General features: G+C 44.8%; 1 protein-coding gene across 2 annotated transcripts in view; it reads right to left on the reverse strand.

The window, feature by feature from the left end:
* The window catches only part of hpse2 (heparanase 2), a 378,585-nt gene that overhangs the window by 283,947 nt on the left and 80,964 nt on the right, over positions 1-13,674 (reverse strand). The window lies entirely within an intron of this gene.

Below are 13,674 nucleotides of genomic sequence, written 5' to 3' on the forward strand. Positions count from 1 at the left end.
CGGAGAATCGCGTGCCGGCGTGGAGGCTTATTTTGGGTACTTCTCCGCCCCCGCGCCGAGCGCGATTTAGGCGCAGAGGTTCGGAGAATCCTCCCCCCCCCCCCGGTTCTTACTGTGCTCACCCCAGGCCAACGCCGGCATCTCCACGTCATTTCTCTACTGATATTGATCACCTTCAGTTTCTCCCTCTCTCTAAACCCGGTGTTCCCCAACATTTCTGGTATCTTTTTTATGTCCTAATTTGTGAAGACAGAACCATATTAGTTGCTCACCATTTCTTTGTTCCCCATTATAAATACCCATGTTTCTGAACGCAAGGGACCTAAATTTGTCTTCACCGATCTTTTTCTCTTCACATGCCTGTAGAATCTTTTGCAGTCAGTTTGTATGTTCCCTTCAAGCTTACTCTCATACCCTTTTTTCCCCTTCACAATCAATCCCTTGGTTGTACTTTGCTGAATTCTTATTGCTCCCAATCCTCAGACCTGTTATTATTCATGGCCAATTTGTATGATCCTTCCTTGGATCGAATACTATCTCTAAATTCTCATGTAAGCCATGGTTTGGCCACCTTTCCTGTTTTACTTTTGCACCAGAGAGGAATAAACAATTGTTGTAGTTCCCCCATGTGGTTCCTTGAATGTTTGCCACAGCCTATCCACTGTCATCCATTTAAGTAACATTTCCTTAATTGATCACAGACAACTCACGCCTCATGGTATCATAGTTTCCTTTATTAAGATACGATCAGGTCAAGTCAGGACTGGCATTAGAAGCAGAGGTGTGTCCGGTATTCGGAGTCAAATCGCATTGGACTTGGCTCCCTGGATTAACATCACTGAAACCGACTCCCTGGATTAACATCACTGAAACCGACTCCCTGGAATAACATCACTGAAACCGACTCCCTGGAATAACATCACTGAAACCGACTCCTTGGATAAACATCACTGAAACCGACTCCCTGGAATAACATCACTGAAACCGACTCCTTGGATAAACATCACTGAAACCGACTCCCTGGATTAACATCACTCAAACCGACTCCCTGGATTAACATCACTGAAACCGACACCCTGGATTAACATCACTGAAACCGGCTCCCTGGATTAACATCACTGAAACCAACTCCCTGGATTAACATCACTGAAACCGACTCCCTGGATTATCATCCCTGAAACTGACTCCCTCGAATAACATCACTGAAATCAACTCCCTGGATTAACATCAGTGAAACCAACTCCCTGGATTAACATCAGTGAAACCAACTCCCTGGATTAACATCACTGAAACCGACTCCCTGGATTAACATCACTGAAACCGACTCCCTGGATTAACATCACTGAAACCGACTCCCTGGATTAACATCACAGAAACCGACTCCCTGGATAAACATCACTGAAACCGATTCCCTGGATTAACATTACTGAAACCGACTCCCTGGATTAACATCACAGAAAGCGACTCCCTGGATTAACATCACTGAAACCGACTCCCTGGATAAACATCACTGAAACCGACTCCCTGGATTAACATCACTGGAACCGACTCCCTGGATTAACATGACTGAAACCGACTCCCTGGACTAACATGACTGAAACCGACTCCTTGGATTAACCTCACTGAAACCGACTCCCTGGATTAACATCACTGAAACCGACTCCTTGGATTAACATCACTGAAACCGACTCCCTGGATAAACATCACTGAAACCGACTCCCTGGATTAACATCACTGAAAACGACTCCCTGGATGAACATCACTGAAACCGACTCCCTGGACTAACATGACTGAAACCGACTCCTTGGATTAACTTCACTGAAACCGACTCACTGGATTAACATCACAGAAATCAACTCCCTGGATTAACATCACTGAAACCGACTCCCGGGATTAACATCACTGAAACCGACTCCTGGATTAACATCACTGAAACCGACTCCCTGGACTAACATCACTGAAACCGACTCCCTGGATTAACATCACTGAAACCGACTCCCTGGATTAACATCACTGAAACCGACTCCCTGGACTAACATCACTGAAACCGACTCCCTGGATTAACAGCAGTGAAACCAACTCCCTGGATTAACATCACTGAAACCGACTCCCTGGAGGAACATCAATGAAACCGACTCCCTGGATTAACATCACTGAAACCGACTCCCTGGATTAACATCACTGAAACCGACTCCCTGGACTAACATCACTGAAACCGACTCCCTGGATTAACAGCAGTGAAACCGCGCCCTGGATTGAGATCACTGAAACCGACTCCCTGGATTAACATCACTGAAACCGACTCCCTGGATTAACATCACTGAAACCGACTCCCTGGACTAACATCACTGAAACCGACTCCCTGGATTAACAGCAGTGAAACCGCGCCCTGGATTGAGATCACTGAAACCGATCCCCTTAATTAGCATCACTGAAACCGACTCCCTGGATAACATCAGTAAAACCGACTCCCAGAATTAATATCACTGAAACTGACTCCCTGGATTAACATCACTGAAACCAACTCCCTGGATTAATATCACTGAAACCAACTCCCTGGATTAACATCACTGAAACCAACTCCCTGGATTAACATCACTGAAACCAACTCCCTGAATTAACATCAGCGAAACCGACTCCCTGGATTAACATCACTGAAACCAACTCCCTGAATTAACATCACTGAAACCGACTCCCTGGATTAACATCACTGAAACCAACTCCATGGATTAACATCACTGAAAACAACTCCCTGGATGAACATCACTGAAACCGACTCGCTGGACTAACATGACTGAAACCGACTCCTTGGATTAACTTCACTGAAACCGACTCCCTGGATTAACATCACTGAAATCAACTCCCTGGATTAACATCACTGAAACCGACTCCTGGATTAACATCACTGAAACCGACTCCCTGGACTAACATCACTGAAACCGACTCCTTGGCTTAACATCACTGAAACCGACTCCCTGGATTAACATAACAGAAACCGACTCCCTGGATAAACATCACTGAAACCGACTCCCTGGATTAACATCACAGAAACCGACTCCCTGGATAAACATCACTGAAACGGACTCCCTGGATTAACATTACTGCAACCGACTCCCTGAATTAACATCACTGAAACCGACTCCCTGGACTAACATCACTGAAACTGACTCCTTGGATTAACATCACTGAAACCGACTCCCTGGATTAACATCACTGAAACCAACTCCCTGGATTAACATCACTGAAACCGACTCCCTGGATTAACATCACTGAAACCGACTCCGTGGATTAACATCACTGAAACCGACACCTTGGATTAACATTACTGAAACCGACTCCCTGGACTAACATCACTGAAACTGACTCCCTGGATTAACATCACTGAAACCGACTCCCTGGATTAACATCACTGAAACCGACTCCCTGGATTAACATCACTGAAACCGACTCTCTGGATTAACATCAGTGAAACCGACTCCTTGAATTAACATCACTGAAACCGACTCCCTGGAATAACATCACTGAAACCGACTCCCTGGATTAACATCACTGAAACCGACTCACTGGATTAACATCACTGAAACCGACTCCCTGGAATAACATCACTGAAACCGACTCCTTGAATTAACATCACTGAAACCGACTCCCTGGAATAACATCACTGAAACCGACTCCCTGGATTAACATCACTGAAACCGACACCCTGGATTAACATCACTGAAACCGACTCCCTGATTTAACATCAGTGAAACCGTCTCCCTGGATTAACATCACTGAAACCGACTCCCTGGATTAACGTCATTGAAGCCGAGTCCCTGGATTAACATCACTGAAACCAACACACTGGATTAACATCACTGAAACCAACACACTGGATTAACATCACTGAAACCGACACCCTGGATTAACATCACTGAAACCAACACACTGGATTAACATCACTGAAACCAACATACTGGATTAACATCACTGAAACCGACACCCTGGATTAACATCACTGAAACCAACACACTGGATTAACAGCACTGAAACCAACTCCCTGGATTTACATCACTGAAACTGACTCCCTGGATTAACATCACTGAAACGGACTTCCTGGATTAACATCACTGAAACCGACTCCCTGGATTGAGATCACTGCAACCGATCCCCTTAATTAGCATCACTGAAACCGACTCCCTGGATAACAGCAGTGAAACCGACTCCCAGAATTAATATCACTGAAACCGACTCCCTGGATTAACATCACTGAAACCAACTCCCTGGATTAACATCACTGAAACCGACTCCCTGGATAAACATCACAGAAACCGACTCCCTGGATTAACATCACTGAAACCGAAACCTTGGATTAACATCACTGAAACCGACTCCCTGGACTAACATCACTGAAACTGACTCCTTGGATTAACATCACTGAAACCGACTCCCTGAATTAACATCACTGAAACCGACTCCCTGGACTAACATCACTGAAACTGACTCCTTGGATTAACATCACTGAAACCGACTCCCTGGATTAACATCACTGAAACCAACTCCCTGGATTAACATCACTGAAACCGACTCCCTGGATTAACATCACTGAAACCGACTCCGTGGATTAACATCACTGAAACCGACACCTTGGATTAACATTACTGAAACCGACTCCCTGGACTAACATCACTGAAACTGACTCCCTGGATTAACATCACTGAAACCGACTCCCTGGATTAACATCACTGAAACCGACGCCCTGGATTAACATCACTGAAACCGACTCTCTGGATTAACATCAGTGAAACCGACTCCTTGAATTAACATCACTGAAACCGACTCCCTGGAATAACATCACTGAAACCGACTCCCTGGATTAACATCACTGAAACCGACTCACTGGATTAACATCACTGAAACCGACTCCCTGGAATAACATCACTGAAACCGACTCCTTGAATTAACATCACTGAAACCGACTCCCTGGAATAACATCACTGAAACCGACTCCCTGGATTAACATCACTGAAACCGACACCCTGGATTAACATCACTGAAACCGACTCCCTGATTTAACATCAGTGAAACCGTCTCCCTGGATTAACATCACTGAAACCGACTCCCTGGATTAACGTCATTGAAGCCGAGTCCCTGGATTAACATCACTGAAACCAAAACACTGGATTAACATCACTGAAACCAACACACTGGATTAACATCACTGAAACCGACACCCTGGATTAACATCACTGAAACCAACACACTGGATTAACATCACTGAAACCAACACACTGGATTAACATCACTGAAACCGACACCCTGGATTAACATCACTGAAACCAACACACTGGATTAACAGCACTGAAACCAACTCCCTGGATTTACATCACTGAAACTGACTCCCTGGATTAACATCACTGAAACGGACTTCCTGGATTAACATCACTGAAACCGACTCCCTGGATTGAGATCACTGCAACCGATCCCCTTAATTAGCATCACTGAAACCGACTCCCTGGATAACAGCAGTGAAACCGACTCCCAGAATTAATATCACTGAAACCGACTCCCTGGATTAACATCACTGAAACCAACTCCCTGGATTAACATCACTGAAACCGACTCCCTGGATAAACATCACAGAAACCGACTCCCTGGATTAACATCACTGAAACCGAAACCTTGGATTAACATCACTGAAACCAACTCCCTGGATTAACATCACCGAAACCGACTCCCTGAATTAACATCAGTGAAACCAACTCCCTGGATTAACATCACCGAAACCGACTCCCTGGATTAACATCACTGAAACCAACTCCCTGAATTAACATCACTGAAACCGACTCCCTGGATTAACATCACTGAAACCAACTCATTGGATTAACATCACTAAAACCGACTCCCTGGATTAACATCACTGAAACCAATTTCCTGGTTTAACATCACTGAAACCGACTCCCTGGATTAACATCACTGAAACCGACTCCTTGGATTAACATCACTGAAACCGACTCCCTGGATTAACATCAGTGAAACCAACTCCCTGGATTAACATCACTGAAACCGACTCCCTGGATTAACATCACTGAAACCAACTCATTGGATTAACATCACTAAAACCGACTCCCTGGATTAAAATCACTGAAACCAATTTCCTGGATTAACATCGCTGAAACCGACTCCCTGGATTAACGTCACTGAAACCAACTCCCTGGATTTACATCACTGAAACTGACTCCCTGGATTAACATCACTGAAACGGACTTCCTGGATTAACATCACTGAAACCGACTCCCTGGATTAACATCACTGAAACTGACTCCCTGGATTAACATCACTGAAACGGACTTCCTGGATTAACATCACTGAAACCGACTCCCTGGATTAACATCACTGAAACCGACTCCGTGGATTAACATCACTTGAACCGACTCCCTGGATTAACATCACTGAAACCGACTCCCTGGATTAACATCGGTGAAACCACTCCCTGGATTAACATCAGTGAAACCGACTCCCTGGATTAACATCACTGAAACCGACTCCCTGGATTAACATCACTGAAACTGACTCCCTGGATTAACATCACTGAAACCAACTCCCTGGATTAACATCACTGAAACCAACACCCTGGATTAACATCACTGAAACCAACTCCCTGGATTAAATTCACTGAAACCGACTCCCTGGATTAACATCACTGAAACCGACTCCCTGGATTAACATCACTGAAACTGACTCCCTGGATTAACATCACTGAAACCAACTCCCTGGATTAACAGCAGTGAAACCGCGCCCTGGATTGAGATCACTGAAACCGATCCCCTTAATTAGCATCACTGAAACCGACTCCCTGGATAACATCAGTGAAACCGACTCCCAGAATTAATATCACTGAAACCGACTCCCTGGATTAACATCACTGAAACCAACTCCCTGGATTAACATCACTGAAACTGACTCCCTGGATTAACATCACTGAAACCAACTCATTGGATTAACATCACTAAAACCGACTCCCTGGATTAACATCTCTGAAACCAATTTCCTGGATTAACATCACTGAAACCGGCTCCTTGGATTAACATCACTGAAACCGACTCCCTGGATTAACATCAGTGAAACCAACTCCCTGGATTAACATCACTGAAACCGACTCCCTGGATTAACATCACTGAAACCGACTCCTTGGATTAACATCACTGAAACCGACTCACTGGATTAACATCACTGAAACCGACTCCCTGGATTAACATCATTGAAGCCGACTCCCTGGATTAACAACACTGAAACGGACTTCCTGGATTAACATCACTGAAACCGACTCCCTGGATTAACATCACCGAAACCAACTCCCTGGATTAACATCACTGAAACTGACTCCCTGGATTAACATCACTGAAACGGACTTCCTGGATTAACATCACTGAAACCGACTCCCTGGATTAACATCACTAAAACTGACTCACTGGATTAACATCACTGAAACCGACTCTCTGGATTAACATCACTGAAACCGACTCCTTGAATTAACATCACTGAAACCGACTCCCTGGAATAACATCACTGAAACCAACTCCCTGGATTAAATTCACTGAAACCGACTCCCTGGATTAACATCACTGAAACCGACTCCCTGGATTAACATCACTGAAACTGACTCCCTGGATTAACATCACTGAAACCAACTCCCTGGATTAACAGCAGTGAAACCGCGCCCTGGATTGAGATCACTGAAACCGATCCCCTTAATTAGCATCACTGAAACCGACTCCCTGGATAACATCAGTGAAACCGACTCCCAGAATTAATATCACTGAAACCGACTCCCTGGATTAACATCACTGAAACCAACTCCCTGGATTAACATCACTGAAACTGACTCCCTGGATTAACATCACTGAAACCAACTCATTGGATTAACATCACTAAAACCGACTCCCTGGATTAACATCTCTGAAACCAATTTCCTGGATTAACATCACTGAAACCGGCTCCTTGGATTAACATCACTGAAACCGACTCCCTGGATTAACATCAGTGAAACCAACTCCCTGGATTAACATCACTGAAACCGACTCCCTGGATTAACATCACTGAAACCGACTCCTTGGATTAACATCACTGAAACCGACTCACTGGATTAACATCACTGAAACCGACTCCCTGGATTAACATCATTGAAGCCGACTCCCTGGATTAACAACACTGAAACGGACTTCCTGGATTAACATCACTGAAACCGACTCCCTGGATTAACATCACCGAAACCAACTCCCTGGATTAACATCACTGAAACTGACTCCCTGGATTAACATCACTGAAACGGACTTCCTGGATTAACATCACTGAAACCGACTCCCTGGATTAACATCACTAAAACTGACTCACTGGATTAACATCACTGAAACCGACTCTCTGGATTAACATCACTGAAACCGACTCCTTGAATTAACATCACTGAAACCGACTCCCTGGATTAACATCACTGAAACCGACTCCCTGATTTAACATCAGTGAAACCGACTCCATGGATTAACATCACTGAAACCGACTCCCTGCATTAACATCACTGAAACCAACACACTGGATTAACTGCACTGAAACCAACTCCCTGGATTTACATCACTGAAACTGACTCCCAGGATTAACATCACTGAAACGGACTTCCTGGATTAACATCACTGAAACCGACTCCCTGGATTAACATCACTGAAACCGACCCCGTGGATTTACATCACTTAAACCGACTCCCTGGATTAACATCACTGAAACCGACTCCCTGGATTAACATCGGTGAAACCGACTCCCTGGATTAACATCAGTGAAACCGACTCCCTGGATTAACATCACTGAAACCGACTCCCTGGATTATCATCACTGAAAACGACTCCCTGGATTAACATCACTGAAACCGACTCCCTGAATTAACATCACTGAAACCGACTCCCTGGATTAACATCAGTGAAACCGACTCCCTGGATTAACATCACTGAAATCAACTACCTGGATTAACATCACTGAAACCGATTCCCTGGATTAACTTCAATGAAACCGACTCCCTGGATTAACATCAGTGAAACCGACTCCCTGGATTAACATCGGTGAAACCGACTCCCTGGATTAACATCAGTGAAACGGACTCCCTGGATTAACATCAGTGAAACGGACTCCCTGGATTAACATCACTGAAACTGACTCCCTGGATTAACATCAGTGAAACAGACTCCCTGGATTAACATCACTGAAATCCGCTCCCTGGATTAACATCACTGAAACCGTTTCCCTTGATTAACATCAATGAAATCGACTCCCTGGATTAACATCACTGAAACCGACTCCCTGGATTAACATCAGTGAAACCGACTCCCTGGATTAACATCAGTCCAACCGACACCCTGGATTAACATCACTGAAACCGACTCCCTGGATTAACATCACTGAAACCGACTCCCTGGATTAACATCACTGAAACCGACTCCCTAATTAACATCACTGAAACCGACTCCCTGGATTAACATCACTGAAACCGATTCCCTGGATTAACATCACTGAAACCGACTCCCTGGATTAACATCAGTGAAACCGATTCCCTGGATTAACATCACTGAAACCGACTCCCTGGATTAACATCACTGAAACCGATTCCCTGGATTGACATCACTGTAACCGACTCCCCGGATTAACATCACTGAAACCGACTCCCTGGATTAACATCAGTGAAACCGACTCCCTGGAGTAACATCACTGAAACCGACTCCCCGAATTAACATCACTGAAACCGACTCCCTGGATTAACATCACTGAAACCGACTCCCTGGATTAACATCACTGAAACCGAATCCTTGGATTAACATCACTGAAACCGACTCACTGGATTAACATCACTGAAACCGATTCCATGGATTAACTTCAATGAAACCGACTCCCTGGATTAACATCACTGAAACCGACTCCCTGGATTAACATCGGTGAAACCGACTCCCTGGATTAACATCACTGAAACCGACTCCCTGGATTAACATCTGTGAAACCGACTGCCTGGATTAACATCGGTGAAACCGACTCCCTGGATTAACATCACTGAAACCGACTCCCTCGATTAAAATCAGTGAAACCGACTCCTTGGATTAATATCTGTGAAACCGACTCCCTGGATTAACATCACTGAAACCGATTCCCTGGATTAACTTCAATGAAACCGAATCCCTGGATTAACATCAGTGAAACCGACTCCCTGGATTAACATCGTTAAAACCGACTCCCTGGATTAACATCAGTGAAACGGACTCCCTGGATTAACATCACTGAAACCGACTCCCTGGATTAACATCAGTCCAACCGACACCCTGGATTAACATCACTGAAACCGACACCCTGGATTAACATCACTGAAACCCACTCCCTAATTAACATCACTGAAACCGACTCCCTGGATTAACATCACAGAAACCGATTCCCTGGATTAACATCACTGAAACCGACTCCCTGGATTAACATCAGTGAAACCGACTCCCTGGATTAACATCACTGAAACCGACTCCCTGGATTAACATCACTGAAACCGATTCGCTGGATTGACATCACTGTAACCGACTCCCTGGAGGAACATCACTGAAACCGACTCCCCGAATTAACATCACTGAAACCGACTTCCTGGATTAACATCACAGAAACCGATTCCCTGGATTAACATCACTGAAACCGATTCCCTGGATTAACATCAGTGAAACCGACTCCCTGGATTAACATCACTGAAACCGACCCCGTGGATTTACATCACTTAAACCGACTCCCTGGATTAACATCACTGAAACCGACTCCCTGGATTAACATCGGTGAAACCGACTCCCTGGATTAACATCAGTGAAACCGACTCCCTGGATTAACATCACTGAAACCGACTCCCTGGATTAACATCACTGAAAACGACTCCCTGGATTAACATCACTGAAACTGACTCCCTGAATTAACATCACTGAAACCGACTCCCTGGATTAACATCAGTGAAACCGACTCCCTGGATTAACATCACTGAAATCAACTACCTGGATTAACATCACTGAAACCGATTCCCTGGATTAACTTCAATGAAACCGACTCCCTGGATTAACATCAGTGAAACCGACTCCCTGGATTAACATCAGTGAAACGGACTCCCTGGATTAACATCAGTGAAACGGACTCCCTGGATTAACATCACTGAAACTGACTCCCTGGATTAACATCAGTGAAACAGACTCCCTGGATTAACATCACTGAAATCCGCTCCCTGGATTAACATCACTGAAACCGTTTCCCTTGATTAACATCAATGAAATCGACTCCCTGGATTAACATCACTGAAACCGACTCCCTGGATTAACATCAGTGAAACCGACTCCCTGGATTAACATCAGTCCAACCGACACCCTGTATTAACATCACTGAAACCGACTCCCTGGATTAACATCACTGAAACCGACTCCCTGGATTAACATCACTGAAACCGACTCCCTGGATTAACATCACTGAAACCGACTCCCTAATTAACATCACTGAAACCGACTCCCTGGATTAACATCACTGAAACCGATTCCCTGGATTAACATCACTGAAACCGACTCCCTGGATTAACATCAGTGAAACCGATTCCCTGGATTAACATCACTGAAACCGACTCCCTGGATTAACATCACTGAAACCGATTCCCTGGATTGACATCACTGTAACCGACTCCCCGGATTAACATCACTGAAACCGACTCCCTGGATTAACATCAGTGAAACCGACTCCCTGGAGTAACATCACTGAAACCGACTCCCCGAATTAACATCACTGAAACCGACTCCCTGGATTAACATCACTGAAACCGACTCCCTGGATTAACATCACTGAAACCGACTCCTTGGATTAACATCACTGAAACCGACTCACTGGATTAACATCACTGAAATCAACTCCCTGGATTAACATCACTGAAACCGATTCCATGGATTAACTTCAATGAAACCGACTCCCTGGATTAACATCACTGAAACCGACTCCCTGGATTAACATCGGTGAAACCGACTCCCTGGATTAACATCACTGAAACCGACTCCCTGGATTAACATCTGTGAAACCGACTGCCTGGATTAACATCGGTGAAACCGACTCCCTGGATTAACATCACTGAAACCGACTCCCTCGATTAAAATCAGTGAAACCGACTCCTTGGATTAATATCTGTGAAACCGACTCCCTGGATTAACATCACTGAAACCGATTCCCTGGATTAACTTCAATGAAACCGAATCCCTGGATTAACATCAGTGAAACCGACTCCCTGGATTAACATCGTTAAAACCGACTCCCTGGATTAACATCAGTGAAACGGACTCCCTGGATTAACATCACTGAAACCGACTCCCTGGATTAACATCAGTCCAACCGACACCCTGGATTAACATCACTGAAACCGACACCCTGGATTAACATCACTGAAACCCACTCCCTAATTAACATCACTGAAACCGACTCCCTGGATTAACATCACAGAAACCGATTCCCTGGATTAACATCACTGAAACCGACTCCCTGGATTAACATCAGTGAAACCGACTCCCTGGATTAACATCACTGAAACCGACTCCCTGGATTAACATCACTGAAACCGATTCGCTGGATTGACATCACTGTAACCGACTCCCTGGAGGAACATCACTGAAACCGACTCCCCGAATTAACATAACTGAAACCGACTCCCTGGATTAACATCACTGAAACCGAGTCCCTGGATTAACATCACTGAAACCGACTCCGTGGATTAACATCACTGAAACCGACTCCTTGAAATAACATCACCGAAACGGACTCCCTGGATAAACATCACTTAAACCGACTCCCCGGAATAACATTACTGAAACCAACTTCCTGGATTAACATCACGGAAACCGACAACCTGGATTAACATCACTGAAACCGACTCCCTGGATTAACATCAGTGAAACCGACTCCCTGGATTAACATCGCTGAAATCAACTCCCTGGATTAACATCACTGAAACCGATTTCCTGGATTAACTTCAATGAAACCGGCTCCCTGGATTAACATCAGTGAAACCGACTCCCTGGATTAACATCGGTGAAACCGACACCCTGGATTAACATCACTGAAACCGACTCCCTGGATTGACATCAGTGAAACGGACTCCCTGGATTAACATCACTGAAACCGACTCCCTGGATTAACATCACTGAAACCGACTCCCTGAATTAACATCACTGAAACCGACTCCCTGGATTAACATCAGTGAAACCGACTCCCTTGATTAACATCACTGAAATCAACTCCCTGGATTAACATCACTGAAACCGATTCCATGGATTAACGTCAATGAAACCGACTCCCTGGATTAACATCAGTGAAACCGACTCCCTGGATTAACATCGGTGAAACCGACTCCCTGGATTAACATCGCTGAAACCGACTCCCTGGATTAACATCAGTGAAACCGACTCCCTGGATTAACATCTGTGAAACCGACTCCCTGGATTAACATCGGTGAAACCGACTCCCTGGATTAACATCACTGAAACCGACTCCCTGATTAACATCACTGAAACCGACTCCCTGGATTAAAATCAGTGAAACCGACTCCTTGGATTAACATCAGGGAAACCGAGGCCCTGGATTAACATCACTGAAACCGACTCCCTGGATTAACTTCAC

The sequence above is a fragment of the Scyliorhinus torazame genome, chromosome 16, assembly GCF_047496885.1.
Source record: "Scyliorhinus torazame isolate Kashiwa2021f chromosome 16, sScyTor2.1, whole genome shotgun sequence".
NCBI lineage: Eukaryota > Metazoa > Chordata > Chondrichthyes > Carcharhiniformes > Scyliorhinidae > Scyliorhinus > Scyliorhinus torazame.